Genomic DNA, 10,952 nt, shown 5'->3' with positions numbered 1-10,952 from the left:
GAGATGTGTCGAGTGACATGTGGTTCTAAAAGATTGTTAAGGGCCCAGCCAAGTGTAACCGATAGTTATGTGGGATTGATAAAAGATAGCACATGGTAGATCTGGAGTGGAACCCAAGCGAGTTGCAATGGCCAATGGTTGATTGCCATGTGGCTTTTACTAACAAGTGAAAAGGTGAGGTAAGTGGTTCTCGGATATAGGGCCCACTTAAAAGGTATTCATTTCTAGATTGATCCAATGATTCTCATTGTTTCGTGGCCCAAAGATGCTCACAGATTAACCTCAACGAAATGGCAAAAGCCGCTAGCCGTCAAGGTGAGGCGGAGTTAGTAAAAATGATCGATGGTCCCGATTGGAGTTAAAGGCCGCGTGACTTGAGGTAGATCTAATGCTTGGTGCGGATTCATGGAGAGGAAGTGCTTGATTGTTAAGTATTGTGAAGTGGAAAAAAGATGGTAGGGCCCAGAACTTAAACAGAGAGATTAAGCAGAGGTAAAGACAATGCAAGTTCACGTGATCCAACGGCTAGCGTTGCTTCGTGAAAGAAAAGAGCATGGGTTTTATGCTCTGGGAAATAGTGAAAGAGTGAAATAGAGGAAAGACTTAGAGGAATCACGACCCATTGGAGCTAGTTTTGAACTCAATTTGGTGAAATCAATTATGAAAATAAAGTCAAAGCATGCAGATTTAATTCCTAAAAAACTTAAATGCCAACTTGTCTTCTCTAGTCCACATCAACCTGATTGCTAATATCGTTTCATTGAAGTTTGTTGTAGAGCGAATTGGTGCAGAGCAGTTTTCTTCAGGTGAATAATCAAGTTTTCTGTGTTTTTCTTGATAACTCTGGTTTGTTTTCAAATATTTACTGTCTGAATTACTTTGTTAGAAGTCTATGCTAGTTGCTAGTGGTGTAGTTGCTTGTCCAAAATGGCACCTAGAAGTGAATTCACCAGGATAGTGGACTACCAAGAACGAAATATATGTGATGATTTTTTAGAACAATTAACTATGTCCACCAATGTTGGGGCTAAGATCAAAGAACTAGTACCCAAACACCCTTGTCTAAAAATTAGAGATGGCTTGTATGATAAGGGTAATTGGTTGAGAGACCCTAAAATAGGAATGTCAGGCTTAGGACTTTTCAAAGTCAGATTTGGGAAAAGAAATACCCTAGTCCCTATGAATGGTATATGGGAATAGGATGTAGGAAAGCTTGTGGTCCCAGGTGTTTTTATGGATACATACCTGTTAACTTTGATTACACAGAATTATGACTCTGTGGCAAGATGCATCAAGAACATAAAGGGGTCAGTCTTGATTGAAATCAATGAAGATGAATTCAAAAAAGATTTCAAACTCAGTGAATCCTCCAATTTGTTAGAGCCTATTGATTTTGAATCATTAGCCCAGATTTACAATGTATAGAGGGATCATCTTAGGAATGGCCCATTAAGAGAGTTCTTTGTGAAGATAGGGGGGTTGACAGTTGTAGGCCCTAGCACAATGGAACCATTCTCCCTCAATTTATTCACTGTGAGAGCTAAGGGTATGTATTGGGCCTTATGCCAGATCTTTAGGGAAGATGCTGAAAAGAATATGCCAACCCATTATATGCTGATGGTTGCCCAAATTTTGAATCCTTCTTTGGCCATTAAATTTGATTATGCTTCATACCTTGTTGATACCATTCATAAAGGGTTAGTAGGAATCAAGAATGGTAAGGTTGACAAGCCATTTGGATGGTATTCTATGTTAATGCATATGTTCCTGTTCAAGGGTGTTGATTACTTTGCAAAGGAGATGGACCTGGTTAAGGTCAAGGATAATGAGGAAATGCCAGTACAATTATGGAGTACTATTTTATCATGGGATAGAGAGGACATAAGTTATCTAAAGTTTGATAGATGCTTTGCATCTAGAATAAAAATCCTCTTGTGTAGAGAAAACCCTAGAATCCCTAAAGCTCTTTTGGAGTTTATCAGACCTAAGGAGTTTGCAGAGGATATCAAGATTGCTCACAATTGGGGAGACATCTATTTGTACCCTGTGTCTACTATTTTTAGAGTGTTTGGATTTAGAGGCACCCCTTATTTACTACCCTATTAGGTCCCATTGAAAATAAGGATTGTAGAAGTGTTAAGATAGATTGGAGTGGTGCAAGAAGCCGAGTTGACTAACAAAGGTAAACGAACTATTTTCCCAACTGTTACCATAGCCCACCATTTTGTAATCACTAAAGGTGGATGGAGATTCTTTGAAGATTTCTTTAAACCATATAGGTTATCAGCTGTAGTGTCAAGATGTGCAGACCCTGAGGACTTCTTCAATGGCATGTTCAAGAAAAGAGTAGTGTGCAGAGGTAGGCCTCATCAATTTTAGTTTCCTGAGGATTTGATTAGAAATGAGTTCAGCTTAGATGAGTAGGAACTAAGGAAAGAGAAGTGGGTGGCATATAAGAAAGCCCTTGATTTTATTCATCAGTTTGACACTAGCTATGACCCTTTGTCTAGCTTTACCCCATTTGAGGAGAAAATAAAGTTTCTGATTCTTTATTTTGAAGATGTAATGCAGACCCTAAAGGAAAAAAGGGAGGCCATAATGCAAAATGATCCTAATAAGGTTAAGATGGTCTTGGCCAAGCCTGGTTTTGCTAAAGCAATCCCACTAGGTGACTATGCAATGCTCAAGAGACCAAAGTACACTATAATGATGCCAATGATAGGTGAGCCTTCCTCTTCAAAAGGGAAAAGAAAAATTGAAGATATTGTAGACATTCAAGATTCCCCTAAGAGTAAAAATGTGGGAAAAGAAATTGAAACTAATGAGACTCAATATTCCCCATCTCAGTCTCCTATCCACATTGGAAATGAACAAGCTATGGCTGAACAATTATTGCAGCTAGGGAGTCTTGGTGAGATTGCTTATACTTATGAGGAGACCCAAGAAGTGATGCCCAAAGAGCCACAAAATGCCCAAATGGATTTAACTGATGGTGAGTTAAAGGGCCAAGAATTGGACCTTATGGTTAAGCAAGCTAATGAAGAATTCCTAGCTGATAGAAACTTCATCACATCAAGAGATTTTCTACAATTTCTTTGGAAACAAAACATTGATCTATTCAAGAGAAGATGTGAAAAAAGAGGAAATGAGGAGCCTCTCAAAGATGTAGCCCAAGTAGAAGAAGAAGTTACACAAGAAATGATGGAGGAGTTCAAAGCAATCACCCCTGAGAAAGGGAGAGATATGTTGGATAAAGCTTGTGTGTTAATTCTCCCTGAATCGGACATAGCTGATGCATTGATCCTTGATGTAGTAAGAAAGGAAACAAAGCCATTGGAAGCTGTAACCTTCAACAAGGATAATGTTGCTCTTGTCCTATGGTCATTAAAGAAAGATGAGAACAGGAGGAAGAAAAATACTTTAGACTCTAGTGTCTTTGGAGGAATGATTTTCAAGAGGGTTCAGGACACATGAGTGGTGGAGGCAGCCAGTACTATTCTAGAAACTACAAAGTTTAATGTGGCAGTAGCAGAGAAAGAATCCCAAAAAAAGGCTACTCAGCAATTGAAGTTGGAAACTATTTTAAAAGCTTATAACAAGGCTAAGGAAGGAATAGCCAATAGGGACAGCATAATCACTAAACTCCAGAGCCAATTGGCAAGTCAAGATAATCAAGTCGAGTCTTCAACACTGATGATCGCTTCCTCTCCAGCAAGATCCTCACCTACTAGTCCAATTATAGGATTCCCTCCTTCTCCTATGCCTTATGGTTTCCAACCAGCTGAGACTTATCAACATGAAATGGAAAAGTTGCAACAAGCCCATGCCTTATTTGCAAACAAATATGAGGAGAAGATAAGGGCAACAATTTTAAGTTTCACTGACATTATTGATGCTGCTAGAGTGTATTTCAACATGAAAATAATTTTGGACACTCTTAGTGAGTTGAGTGAGGACAAGGCTATTTTAGAGCCTATTATGAATAAATGGTTGCCCAGGGAAGTGGACTTAGAGCTGATGTGTGCGTCATATGATGAGGTAGAGGCTGATGTCACTATCAAGTCTACATGTAAGTTGGCAAAAGAATTGACAAAGTTGGCTGAAGGAAGAGCTAATGTGGAAAGAAGAGTTAATTTTTATAGGAAAGAATATACTGAGCATAAATTTGCATTGTTTCTTGGAGGTTTTGTCAACCGAAATCAGTTAAAAGATAAACAAGAATGGTTAGATGAGTTAGGGGCTAATTTATCCTTTAGGGTAAATGAGATAATCAATAAAGATAACACCTCTTTGTTTGTTAAAACAATTGAGGAAATAGTGAAGATCAAATCTCATTATAGGTAAGGAAAGTGAGGAACGCCTAGAAAAAGTTGTTAAAATTGAGTAAAACAATTATTGACCACTCATGGCCTACTGATGATGTTTTCCAAGAATGGTCCCAAAAGTATGTGGTGGCTGACGTGGAGGTTCAAGTAGAAGGCAAACCTGAATGGTTAGAGGATATTGCGGAAGAGCTGCCAACTAAAGAAGTCGTTGAAGTAGAAAAGAACATGAAAATGCTACTTGAGTAAAGTAGTGTTTTGTAACAAACCTTTTGAATGGATGGTCCAAAGCTTGTTTGCATCCATGATTATATAAATGGATACTAGGACCAATGTAAGGGGATCACAAGGAATTGTAAAGAAATATCGCAGAAATCAATCTGAGATCTTTTTCCAAGTGTCATGAAGAACATCCAAATGTTTTTGTAATATTTTTTGAGATAATATCAATATACAGACCATCAATTTTAATCCTAGAATTTGTGTTGTCTTCAAATGTGTTTGCAAATATTTACTGTTTTTTATTTGAATAATGTAGGGTTATTCACATGAATATGGGTTGTAAGGCAATTTTAAATAGGGGAGTTTCTTAGCTTTTCTCTTCAGGGGGGAAATTAAATATGCATGAAGCACTTCTATCAATAAATTCTTTGTTGAAGACTTTGATTTGATAAATGCAATCTAGTTTTGCTAAGGGTTAATTCTTATGTATGTTAGGCATATGTGGGGTTTTATAGAAGCCAAAGTGATGAGATGTGTGGGGATATTTGATTGTGGGAGTATTGTAGAAACTTAGATGACTCTATGGCCCGGATAAGGCACTGATATCTATTGTAATTTTCTTCTGCATATCTTGTAGGTCAATACTGAACATGAATTTAAGTTTTATTTCTCGGTTTCAGTCAATTTTGAGGCAATGAAATCCACTGGTTTTTGGGACAATGGTTACTGTGGGTTTTGTTTAAAAGTGTGAAAGAATTCACCTAGGGTATACCCACCTGAACTTTTTATAAGTTCGAAGTGTAGAAGGTCATAAAACCTTGTCATATGTTGCTCTAAAGTTTTCCTTCTCTTTGATTTCTCTTCTGCAGATAGAGAGAATCAGAATTTGAGAACAACAAAAGTGGCAACTCTGCTGGGGATAGTCATATTGTGAAATCCAGCTTGTTTTTGTATTTCCCATAGATTTGTGGGTGGCGACTCTGTTTGTATAAACCAGTCCTTTTAGAAATAAGGAAATTCTGAAAAGAAAACAAGTGCAATGCAGGGATGAAAGAATACTCGATCTTTCATGAAAAAACATCCTTGTGAAACATTGCATGAAGGATTACCTGAACAGTCAAGAAGGGGCCAGAAAAGGTCAATGCTGCATGAGCCATCGAATGCTGCTTGGGTCCAGAAAAGCAGTAATATGGGTAAGATATCTAAAAGACCTGTCTATGCTAGATCAAATTCTTATTCAAGAGAATCTGAACATGATGTTTTTGGTTTCCATTCTGGTTTGTTCAGAAATGTAGAAGATGTTAATGTTTTACATCAAGGTATATCTCATACTAGTGCCTTTGGAAGAGACAGAACTAGTTCAAATATAGTCAGGAGTTCTGTACCTAGGACAATTGATGGAAACATTAGCTTGATTGATATTGATCAAGTCAATATATTAGACTCAGAAGAAGTTTTCCCCAATGAAGATAAGATATCCCAAGAGATAGAGGACCTAAATAGAAAATTCCATCATCTCATCTCTTTGAGAACCCAAAAAGAAGCCAATAAAGAGAGAGAAGTTAAAGCCAAATTGATGGAAAGAGATAGGCTTCTGATACAGATTGCAGATCTTGAGGTCCTTGCTCAAGAAAAGGCAAAGAGTGAGGATGAAGGTCCTGTGATCAGGGAAATTCTAGTCCCTAAGGCCAAACCAGCATGTAAGTCAGAAACCCAAACAAATAGGGAGGTTTTTAGTGACCCACAGCCTATCAGAAATGAGGTTGATAAAGGGAAGCAAAAATGCATGGAAGATGGGTCGAGATCTAAAACTATGGTAGAAATATCTCATAGATTATCATCACATGAAAGGGAGATGGAAAGAATGAGGAAAGAAAAAGAAGACTTACAAATGGAATTGGAGAAAGCTGAGTTAGAGGCTGCTAACCAAGAGGTTAAAAGAAAAATTAACTATCTAAAAGCTCCACCCATTATCTTTCCATCAGAAAGTCTGAATAAACCTATACCTTAGCAAGTTTCCCTCCCTCCTGTTAAAATCCAACCAACCTTGCTTGTTAATATAGCAACAATTAGTCAAGCCCCTGTTATTAATCAGAATAACTAGATCTCTCAAACTCAATCCCCCAATATAAAAATGAACATGGGTAGTAACAATGCCGTTAACCCATTCCAGAGAAGACCCATCAACTTAGAGCAATACAGGAAGTTATTTTTTGATGGAATCCCTAGATATCCTATTATGTTCCAACTGTGTTAAGAGATAGACTCCCTAAGTTTGCTGGAAATAATGCAATTAGTGCAGAGGAACATTTAAAATATTTTGGTGACCTAATAAATGATTATGAGATTGTAGATGAAGATGTCATAATGAAGCTATTTGTCCAGACCCTAATAGATGATGCAAGAGATTGGTATAGAGGTCTCCTTGTTGGTAGCATCAGGTCTTGGGAGGACTTTAAAAATTGCTTTCAAGAGTAGTATGGTGACAAAACAAATGTAATCTTCATGCATAATAAATTTAATAATATCAAAAAATCTGATAATGAAATGGTCACTGATTTTAGTGCTAGGTTTCAAAAAGCCATGCATAGGTTGTATCAGGTAATGAGGTTAGATGACTCCAAAATGGCTTATATCCTAAGGGATAAAAATCCACATAGCCTAAGAGATGCATTCAGAATTGCTATCAATGTGGAAAGCAATAGGAAAGCATCTGGAAAACTGGGAAGAAGAACTGATGGTAGGTTGTGGCAAGAAACAAAACAACAATCAAACAAAGTTGCTAAGGAGGAGGATAAGATAGAAAAGTTAGTCACTGCTATGAAGGATCGAACTACTAAGGTAAACAAAAATGATACGCCTTACTACAATTGGCAAGATAGACCTCCCAAGTTGCATGATATGCCTTATAACACCAACTAGAAGGATGGTAAGCCTCAAAATAAGAAGCCTAAGATTTCTTAGAGCCAAGACACCCCTAATCCTTTGAAAGGAAAAAATGTTCATAACATGGAGAACACTCCTTGGTGTATTGCTTGTGATGGGCCACATTCCCCTCATCAGTGTGTAGTTGCTCAAGCCTTAGAAGAGTCCATGAAACAAGAGGTTGAGCCTGATATTAACATGTTTGAGATCATTATAGAAAGTGATGAGGAGTCTTTGTAGAGTGAATTTAGTGACTATGATGTGCTGGACAGTAAAAGGTCCTACCAATGGCAACTAACACTTTATTGGCATCCTACATTGAATGTGGTGACCATTGAAGATGAAGAGGTTCATCTTAGAAGACCTAGTGAGGAAGAAGTAAAAAATCTCACTAAAGCTACTATAGCTAAGGCAAAACACAATTACAACCTAAGGAGTACCAAAAGGGACACTGATCAGGGTGAAATTGGTTCCATGTTTATAAAAGAGGCTATTCAGAAAAAAGACAACAAGTAGTGCCATTCCCCCTCAAATGGGTCAAGAAAAGAAAGATCAAATCAAAGATGTACCCAAGAGTACAGGTGACAATAATACCAATGATACACAAGGAGCTGCCACAACTAAGAAGGCAAGTCAGCCCAAGGTAGAAAGAGTTAGAGATAATACTGAATTGAGCAGTATTTCCACATTTGACATGGCTCAAGCTCTTACACAAATGAAATTTATTGTCCCATTAATAGAATTATTGAAAATAAAAGAACATAGGGAAGTAGCATTGTCTTTATTTTCTAACATATCTAGCAGTAACAAAGTTTTACCCGCCGGTTCAGTTAAAAGTAGAAAGGATCAGGAGTTCCAAACCCTAGAGGTTTATGTTGGAACAACTATTACTCAAGAACCATCACAGGTAGATCCTTTTTATGTCACTTTATTAGTGAATAACTAGTTGATTAGAAATTATATGATAGATTCAGGTGTAGCTGCTTATGTAATGCCTTATGGTGTTATGAAAGAATTAGGATTATCAGTGACTACAGTGTATGGGAAATGTTATGCTATGGATAACAGAGAAGTGTCTGTGATAGGTAAAATGAAAGATGTTGAAGTGAAAATAGCAGCATTCCCTGAAGCAACCTATAAGATGGATGTTATTGTCACTGATACTAAGCCTCATTATGGCATGTTGTTATCCATGCAGTGGGCAGCAGTAGTAGGAGGAAATGTCCAATTGGACTTATCTTATGCTACCATCCCAATCAATGGGAATCAGGTCAAGTTGTATAGAGAACCACATGCTCCTAGAGTAATTGAAAATGTAGATCCTAATATGCTCAATTGTATGATTGATGTAGATCTTGATAATTTTAGACTACAACCAATTTTACCTCAGTTAAAGAATACTGACCCCATTGTGATCGAATTAGAATCACAACAGCATGGTCTATGGCAAATGTACTCTGATGGAGCTTTCTCCAAAGAAGGATTTGGAGCAGAGGTTCTTTTTGTATCCCCATCAGGTATAACTTTAAAGTATTCTTTCTTATTGGATTTCCAGTGCACAAATAATACTGCAGAGTATGAAGCCCTATTATTGGGGCTTGAGGTTGCAAAAATGCATGGAATCCAACTGTTGAAATTTTTAGGAGATTCAGAATTGGTTGTCTCTCACGTAAGATCCAAATATGCATCAAAAAATTATAGGTTGAAAAGATATAGACATGTAGTTTGGGATGTTATTGAGCATTTTAGTGCATTTTCTATCAATTGGATAGAAAGTGTAGACATCTAAAAATGGTCAACGCTTGCAGAGTCATACTTTAACATTTGTGCATTGCCTTATTTTAGGGTTTTTTGTGTCGCATTAACATTTCTTCTATCTTACGCACTTGGTCTTTATCATTTGCGAGCATCGAGTCCTTCTTCTACATTCTTCATTCATCTTGCCTTCAAATTTGGTCTTGTCGACAACAATCTTCAGTCATGATTTTGGTCAATCTTATCCTATCGCATCAATGTGCGTGCTTATTTGTCATCATTTTGGACATCATCAATCCTAATTAGGGTTTTGACCTTTTATCAATCTTATCATCATGTGATCGATTTGTCATCGATCATCGATCGTTGTCCTCTTTTATCAATCTTATCATCACGCAATCGATTTGTCATCGATTGTCGATCGTTGCCCTCTTTTTCAATCTTGTCGTTTTGCGATCGATTTGTCATCGATCGTCGATTGTTGTCCTCTTTTTAATCTTGTCATTTTGCGATCAATTTGTCATCGATTGTGGTCATTTTAAATCTTGTCATTTTTGCAATCTATTTTGTCATCAATCATTGTCATTTTTGTCATTTTGCGATCGATTTGACCTAATTGTTGTCCTTGCATTTCTAATTTATCTTCTAGGGTTTCATGATTTATTCATTTAACCTTGTTTGTCATTTTCTCTCCATTTCTTCCTTTAGGATAAATGGATTATTTTATTTATCCTAAGTCTTCTTGTCACAATTAAATATTTATTTAATTGTCTTATTAATTCCTCCTATTTTGTAAATTAATTAATGAATGAAAAATTATTAATTAATTTACCTAATTTCATCATTTCTAATTCCTAATTTCCACCTATTTTCTAATTTCCTAATTTCAATTTCCACCTAATTAATCTCTCTCTAGTTTCTCCCTATTTTTGTGCTTCGGTGGAAGCATGAATTTCTCATGCATCATACTTTTGGCATAGCAAGGTGTCATAAGATTCTAGTTCTCTAACCTTTGCATTGGTAATATGTCATAATTCATGACATAGAAGGTGTCATAACCTTCTTCTTTCCACTCAATTGTGCCATTTTTGAAATCAATTGCCTCTAATATCTCCTTCATGCTAATCTTGTCTTTTCTCCAATTTATCTATAAATTGGATGAATTTCTTCAATCAGAGATCCCTACCTGGTCAAATCAATCACGCTTCGAGTATTCTTGCGCTACAATCTTGTCTACTTGCTTTCACATTAGGTTTATGCACTTGAAGGTGAGATCCACAAACAAAAGCTATTTGAAGAAGAAAGAAGGACAATGGAGCCACATGAAGGAGACATTCAGATTTGCATTTGGTTTGCTTAGATTTCATTTTGAATGTCTTGTTTTCATGTTTTCATTGAATGTAATTAGGATTAATCACTGCATTTTAGTTTTCGTGATTGAGCTAGACCAAATTCCCATTTTCTTTGATGATTTCCAGATTCCTAGCTACATTAATTGGTGAACCTAACGTGAACTAACCCTCTAACCATGCTTTGGAGTGCTTTTGAGATGATTTGCAGGTCAAAAACCCAAGAAACAGGGTAATGCAGGCCTTTCTGGGCACTTCTGCACCTGTGTCAAGCCTTATGTGCCTGTGTTGAAGACTTATGCGCCTATGTCAAAGGGAATTGCACCTATGTTACATCATTTTGTGCTTGTGTTGCATCATTTTGTGCCTGTGTCAAGCA

The sequence above is a fragment of the Cryptomeria japonica genome, chromosome 4 (assembly GCF_030272615.1).
Source record: "Cryptomeria japonica chromosome 4, Sugi_1.0, whole genome shotgun sequence".
In the NCBI taxonomy this organism is placed as follows: Eukaryota; Viridiplantae; Streptophyta; class Pinopsida; order Cupressales; family Cupressaceae; genus Cryptomeria; species Cryptomeria japonica.
This window is presented reverse-complemented; position numbering follows the sequence as displayed.